This window comes from Panicum virgatum, chromosome 7N (genome assembly GCF_016808335.1).
Source record: "Panicum virgatum strain AP13 chromosome 7N, P.virgatum_v5, whole genome shotgun sequence".
NCBI classification, from domain to species: Eukaryota; Viridiplantae; Streptophyta; class Magnoliopsida; order Poales; family Poaceae; genus Panicum; species Panicum virgatum.
Window position 1 is genome coordinate 5,523,738 of NC_053151.1, and position 6,092 is coordinate 5,529,829.

Below are 6,092 nucleotides of genomic sequence, written 5' to 3' on the forward strand. Positions count from 1 at the left end.
AGCTAATACAATGTTTGTTACATAGTGCAAAAAGAAAAAAGATACAATCCCCAGCCTAAGGGTCCGCAGGCTCTCGCTTGAAGTAGGCGGCGACGAAGTCAACGACCTCCTGCACGTTGTCCCGAGCGGCGGCCTCCGTCTCCGCTACAGGGCCATCGACCACGGGCGCCAACGAGATGGTCGGGTCGTGGCTCCAGAGGCAGGTCAGGATGTGCTCCGCCACCATCCGGATCAGCTCGCGGCCCTCGGTTTCGAGCTGTCCAGCAAGGACCGGCCCCAGGCGCTGGAGCCTATCCGAAGCAGAGCTCAGCACTGGGAGGGCATCAGCTATCGAAGCTGGCGGCTCCGCCACCTGGATTGGGCTCATCCCAAATGGCACCAGTGCGAGGCTCGCTTCGGCCGCCCAGTCAGCGATCTGCTGGGCTCCCGCGCGCTGTTCCTCCTGGAGCTTCCGGACCGCCTCCTGGACCGCCTCTCGCACCCGGGTGTCCAGAGCCGCTTTGGCCACCTCCACCTCGCGGGACCTTTCCTCGAGCCCGCGGGACCTCTCCTCGAGCTCGGCCTCCCTCTCCTCCGCCCGGTCCTTCAACTTCTTGAGCGAGTCTCGCTGGCACCCGAGTTCCTTATCTATGCCGGTGGCGTGGGCCTCCCGCTTGGCGAGGGATTTCCGGCCCTCCTCCAAAACCGCCTCGTCGGCAGTCAGCTGGCGGGCTCTCTCCTGCAGTTGTTCACGCCATCCCTACAGAGTCGCAGAGAAGACGTCGAGCTCCTACCTCCGGACCTCGAGGTCCTCGCTGCGAGTCTCCAGCTCGGACTGTCGAGCCGCGAGGTGGGCCTCGAGGTCGGACCGCTGAGCCGCGAAGCCAACAACCTCCAGAGTGAAATCCTGCTCCCGCTGCGCCAGGGATTTCTCTCGGTTCGACACTGCGAACTCCTGGTCAAACACCTTCTTAAGGTTGGCTCGGTAGGCCTCTTGGTCCGCCTTGAGCTTTGACCGAGTTTCTGCAGCGCGGGAGGCTTCAGCCTTCGTATGCGCTTCCAGGCGGGTGTGCCAGTCGGAGAGGCGCTGGCGCTCGCTCTCCAGGGCAGACCACTCCCGCCGGAAGGCCGTCTCGGCAGAGGAGGTTGCCTCTTCGATCGACCGCTAGACCTGAAACATCACCTGGGGGAGGGGAGTCACATCCTCCTCCGGGAGTTGGAGCTGCAGGAGCCGCCTGCCAAAGACCACCTCCAACTCCTCCTCTGCAACAGGACCAGAGCTGGAGGTGGGGGCTTCTGCTGCAGCACTTGTCTCCGCCTCCGCCGCCGCCGCGTCGGATGCGGCTGCGCCCAGCACCGGCGCCGCCTCCGCCACCGCCGCGTCGGGTGCGGCTGCGCCCAGCGCCGGCGCCTCCGCCGCCGCCGCGTCGGGTGCGGCTGCGCCCAGAGCCGGCATCTCAGCCGCCGCGGCGTCGGGTGCGGATGCCCCCAGCGCCTGCGCCTCAGCCATCGCTGCGTCGGGTACGGCAGCACCCGACACCGGCGTTTCCGCCGTCGCCGCGTCAGATGCGGCTGCACCCAGCACCGGCATTTCCACCGCCGCTGTGTCTGCTGCCTCTGCCGCAGGTGCCTTCCCCGCCGCGGCATTGTGCACTGCTGAGCCTGGAAATGACACGCCTGTCAGCCCCACGTCACACACCACTAGGCTGGCATAGGTCGCTGTACCTGAGGGTCCCGCACCCGCTGTCGCCGTTGCTGTCAACACCGAGGTCGCGGCCGCCTGGGCACCAGCCGACGAGCCTGCGATGGTAGAGGAACCGCTGGGGCGAGGAGCCCTGGTAACAAAGCGGAGAAGCCTTCAGGAAAAAAGCAGAGCACCGGCATAAAGGAAAAAAGCAGAGCACCGGCATAAAGGAAAAAAGCAGGATAACACTAACCCAGAAGTACCGGGCACCCAGCGTCCTCGGAGCCCCGGCCTCTTCTACTGCGGCTGCTGCTGTTGCTGCTGCTGCCCCTGCAGCTGCGATGCAGGCGCAACCCGGGCCTGTTCCTGCTGCTGCTGTCCCCGTGGCTGCAGCACGGGCGTGACCCGGGGTTGCACCTGTTGCTGCTGTTGCCGCCCTCGTGCCTGTTGCCGCTGCTCTTGCGGCTGCTGCTGCTGCTGCTGCTGCTGCTGCTGCCGGCGGGAGGAATTCCTCGGCGGCGATGGTGGTGGTGCGGCTGCCCCAGAGGATGCGTGGGGGCTGGCAGCCCGGGAGCTACCCTGGCCCGCGCCCTCAGAAGACCTTTGGCACTTCGCGACGGGATCTGAGACCAGGGTCCCGTCGCCCCTAAGTAGCCTGCGCCGGCCTGCGTCTCCCGACGATGCACCGGAGCTGCTCTATGCCCGGCTGGAACCGGCTGCGGCCGCGATGCTAGCCGCGGCCTGCTTCCCCTTCGTGGTGGCGCCGGACCCCGCAGCGCTCAGCGTAGCCTGATCCCCGGACGCGCCAGGGATCCGGAGCCCACGGTTCGCGTCGCCTCCGGTCTGGCGTGGGGCCAGTCCCCCGTCATCCAGAGTCGGCAGGGTTGCCAGCACCGCCACCCTCGCGGGGTCCTCGCAGAGGGGGACTATGCTCTGCAGGAGGATCAGGTTCTCCGGGATGAAAGCGTCCCCCATCACATTCCGCACCAGAACCTCCAAGGCCTCCTGGGTCAGGTCGCTCCCCTCTCCGCGTTGGGTCCTGCTGCAGTCGTTGAGGCCGGTGAAGTTCCACGCAGGACGCGGCCGCTGCTTCAGGGGAGCGATCCGGTGCTTCACGAAGTCTCCGAGCACGTGCCACGAGGTGAGGCCGCTCTCCGCCAGCGACCTGATCTTGTCCAACACGGAGTCGAACTCCGGCTGCAGCGACGGCTTGGCCCTCCAGGATGCCTTGTCGGAGGCGGGCCCCTCGGTCGGCAGGGCGAGGCGCTCGTTGGCTTCGGTGGTGGCGATCACCCAATCCCTGCGCCACTCCTCCCACTTTCCGCCAGCAAGGCCGGGAATGTAAGGAGTCGCCAGGTCACTCCTCACCTGGAAGTAGTACCCCCCCCACCTCGTCCTTGCTCCTTCCGGACCTCACCAGAATGAAGAAGAAGCGGAAGAGGATGACGCAGGGCCGCACTCCCACGAACATCTCGCATAAGTGCACGAAGATGGACGTCAGGAGGAGGGAGTGCGGCGTCAGATGCTGAAGTTGGAGGCCGAAGTATTCCAGCAGCAGTAGCAGGAATGAGGAAATCGGCAGTCCCACGCCGGTGGAGATGTGCGAGATGAATAGCACAAACTCCCCGGCGCGGAGGTTGCCAAGGGGAACCGAGCCTGCTCGCACCCCCCAGCCGGTCTCCTGAGCACTCCATCCCAGCAGACGGCGCACTGTGTTCAACTCTCCCTCGGTCTGGTAGCGGCGGGGATGAACAAGGGACGCCATTTCTCGGTGGAGTGAGTAGCAGCCTACGCGGGGGAGAAAGGGGCAAGGGAAGCTCGAAGGCAAAGGGGCGCAAAGGTTGGAAGGAAGAAGGCGAATGCGGGAAAGTAACCGCGGAATGCGGTTCACCCCATTATAAAGCCTGACTCAACCGGCGCACCCCGGAACCGTCGCCGGAACCCAAGCGACGCCCGCGCCTGGTGTTAACCGCCCAGTCCATGACATGGGGGCCCAGGCCCACCTGTCGGGGTGAGCGGGTAACCAACAAGGGTGCGAAAAGACGGGATCTGAACCAAGGCCCGCGCGTGCGTGGAGAGAGGCGGAAGCCAAGCTAACGTGCGCGTATTAAGTGCTGGCGTGGCCGAGCTTTTCGGGAACTGCGCCGGTAGTAAATGATCCGTTTACTTCGGCCGCAAGAATGCCGAGCGTCGCGCGCGTGACTAGGTGTACCACTGTGCGTGGGGGCCATGAGTCAATAAGCCATTGCGATGTGATGAGGCAGCGGACAATCCGATGGATGGTCAAAGCCGGTCAAGACCTCTGCAGCAAGAAGCTTCAAGCTATGCAGAGCCAAATCGCAGTAGTGGCCCCACCTGCGGGTTCGTACCTCCCCCAAGGTGGGCCCGGGGGCCACTGTCGGTACCCTGTAGTGCGGATACCCACTCTTACTGCAGCAAGGCAGGACCCGCGTAGTTATCCGTAACTACACGCAAGGACGGAGTAGCCAGGCCCCACCGTTCAGGCTCTTTCCTCACCAGGCCAACGGCCCCGGACCCGTTCCCCGCCTGGGGATGGGTCCGGAGACGCCACGTGTCTCTAAGGAAGGGAAGCTCCGAGCTGACAGCCGAGGCCTCGGACCCCCCCCATAGGGGTCCAGGACCTCCTGCGCCATCCGGACCACCCTTACTGTGTGGGGGTCCAGAGCCGCCACGTGCCCCGGTGGCACGGGCGCGGGCTCGTGCGTGAGTCCTCTGCAAGGAGACTTGCCCACCCACCGCATTTAATGCGAATGGTTGAGGCGTGCTCTGTCGCCGCGGCACGCGGGACAGCCTTTGTCAGGCCTCACTGTGCACCGCATATTACCAAGGTGCACAGTGCGGCCGCCTGTGCCGCGCCCGCGCAGAGCTCGTCTGCAGCATTAAATGGATACGACGACACGGCACTTTTCCATCATGCCGCCTACACCGCTCCCTACACAGCCGATCAGCTACGTGGCAGGCGATGCCACTAGCTACGTCTGGCATCATCCCGACAAGACGGCGCCTGGACATGATGAACGAGGGACACCAGGAGCAGGCAAGGGATTCCCGGAGAGAGATCCCCGCTGCCTGCGACGCCATGATGTATGAACAGTATGTTAATTTATACTACACCATTGGGCCCACTTGTCGGGAACCCAACAGCCATGTACGCGCCTCCCTTGAGATATAAAAGGGAGGCGCTCGCTGCGCACTACAGACTTCAAGCTCTCCGCACACACCAGCCCTGGTGAGCTCGCCCACTCTCGTGGGAAGGCAATACAACACACAGTGGACGTAGGGTATTACGCTCCGGCGGCCCGAACCACTCTAAATCTTGCTGTGTTCATCGTGTTCTTAAGTGAGATCCATCTGGGACTAGCTAACCCCCGAGTACACACCCTCTGGGCTGGGGCGGGTGCCTTCCGCCACCCGGCCGTGGTTGCAGCACCACGACAGCAGCCCAAGAAACAAACCAGACCAGCCCAAACTCTCTTCTCGGCAGCCCAAGTCGGCCCAATCCCGCGCGCACCCTCTCCCAAGCGAGCGCCGCGCCAACAGACCGCAACGCCCTTCCCCCTCTGCCCAGTGGTCCCCGCTCGCCAGTGCTAGCATCAGCACCGCGCAGCGCACGCCACCAGCGCTCCCCGCCCCTGCCAGTGGCCCAGCTCGCGCGCACGCCCCCGCTGACAAGCGGGCCACACCTGTCAGTCTCCTCTCATCGCTCAGCCACTCGGCCCGCGAAGCTCAGCAACCTAGTAGCTCAAGCCCAAGGACCTCCTCTCCTTTTCCCAGCACACGGCCCACACCCTCGACCCAACACGCACACGCACCAACAGCCCAGCAAGCCTGCGCAGCTCAGCGCGCGTCCCTCCTCCCACTTCAGCCCATGCCTCACGCCCCACACGGCCCGCTCGCACGACCGCCGCGTCCCGCTGACAGCCATGGCCCACTGGGCAGCTCCATCTTCCTCGCCGTGCTGGCCGCGCCTCTGCCCCGCTCCGCAGCACCGCTCCCCGTTGTCCCGTGGCCCCGCTCCACCCCAAGGTCGTGGACCCGCTGGCCAGCCTCCCAAGCACCGCCCTCCTTCTAGAAGTGCCACATCAGGACTGGATCACGCCAAGATCCACTTTCCCCTCGTTGCACCGGCCCGCCGCGATCTCCGCGCTATGCCAGCCCGGGCACGCATGCCGAGATCCCCGGCCCCTCCCTTTTAAACACAACCGCTGCCGCCCTACGCCTCCCATCCCGCAGCCCTAACCCCTAGCCGCAGCCGCCCGCTACCTTGGCGCTCGGAGCAGAGCCTCCCGCCGACACAGGTGATCGATCCTTCGAGCGATTGCTCGCTGCCGACCATCTCCGAGCCCTCTGACCCTCTGCACGCATTCGCAGGAGCACAACGAGCCTTCCCCGTGGAGCCAGGCGACCG